Below are 1,282 nucleotides of genomic sequence, written 5' to 3'. Positions count from 1 at the left end.
ATTTGTTCCAAAAGCTGTGTGTGTAAATCCTTGGGTTGTTGAAAAGAAATTTCTCAATAGGCCAACTGGGAAAATAATTTGATAATGCTTCAGAAGTTGTTGAAAATTGGCCCCTCACTGGACGCCTTGCTGAGAAATATATAATTTCGAAGTCCTAAGAAAACAAAATTCTTACCAGTACATACCCAGAGAAGGGCTATAATAGAAATATAAAATTTGAGCATGCCCAGGAAAACAAGGCTGCATTTTTAATGGTTGCTAAACAAATTCTTGAGTTTTATTCTGAGTAATAATGAAAAGAAGCTAAAGTGTTTACAATTGTTTTCAAAAACAGGGACATGTAGCTCTTTCCAGCCGGCACCAAACCATGGGTTTCTCTCAGGACAACTGGCACAAGCACCGCAAGGGGCAAGGGAAAGCCCTACTATGAGAAGCGAAACCTTGAGCTGGGATGCCCTGCTGCCAACACTAAGATCGGCCCCTCCGCATTCACACAGTCTGAGTGCGGGGAGGCAACAAGAAGTACCCAGCCTTGAGGCTAGACGTAGGCAACTTCTCCTGGGGCTCAGAGAATTGTAGCCGCAAAACAAGGATTATTGGCGTCGTCTACAATGCATCCAACAAGGAACTGGTCCGCACCAAACCCTAGTAAAGAACTGCATCGTGTTCATTGACAGCACACGGTACCGACAGCGGTACGAGTCCCACTATGCACTGCTTCTGGGCCGCAAGGAAGGGGCCAAGCTGACTCCTGAGGAGGAAGAGATTTTAAACAAAAAACAATCAAAGAAAAATCAGAAGAAAAATGATGAAAGGAAAAATAATGTCAAAATCAGCAGTCCTCTCGAGCAGCAGTGCCAGCAGGGCAAGCTCCTTGCATGCATCGCTTCAAGACCAGGCCAGTGTGGCCAAGCAGATGGCTATGTGCTCTAGGGCAAGGAGCTGGAGTTCTATCTGAGGAAAATCAAGGCCCATAATAGAAATATATTTCTATTGTCACATTTTACTCCTGATTTCTGATAAACAAAGAGAAAGTAATTCAAACTTTGAATGGGAAGATATATTAGTTATTTTAATTAAATTATTTATATCCTTCCTGCCTCATTCCAAATAAAAAAATGTCCTTCCTATCTGGTTCCCATACTTTCTATTTTGTTTCCTGACACTTGTATCATCCCCCCTTTTTTCACTGTTTTACCTTTATAATCTAGTGACATAGGCTGTCCATCTTTTTATTCCCCTTGTTTTTCAGGGCATTATCCATCATTATTCCTTCTCAAGG

General features: G+C 41.9%; 1 pseudogene; it reads left to right on the top strand.

Moving 5' to 3' along the window:
- Nucleotides 1–367: 367 nt before the first annotated feature.
- On the top strand, nucleotides 368–1,020 carry LOC106725947 (annotated as a pseudogene).
- Nucleotides 1,021–1,282: the final 262 nt, after the last annotated feature.

This window comes from Myotis brandtii, unplaced genomic scaffold (assembly GCF_000412655.1).
Source record: "Myotis brandtii unplaced genomic scaffold, ASM41265v1 scaffold203, whole genome shotgun sequence".
Classification (NCBI taxonomy): Eukaryota; Metazoa; Chordata; class Mammalia; order Chiroptera; family Vespertilionidae; genus Myotis; species Myotis brandtii.
Note: the sequence above shows the minus strand (reverse complement) of the source record. Positions and strands in the feature narration are given on the sequence as shown.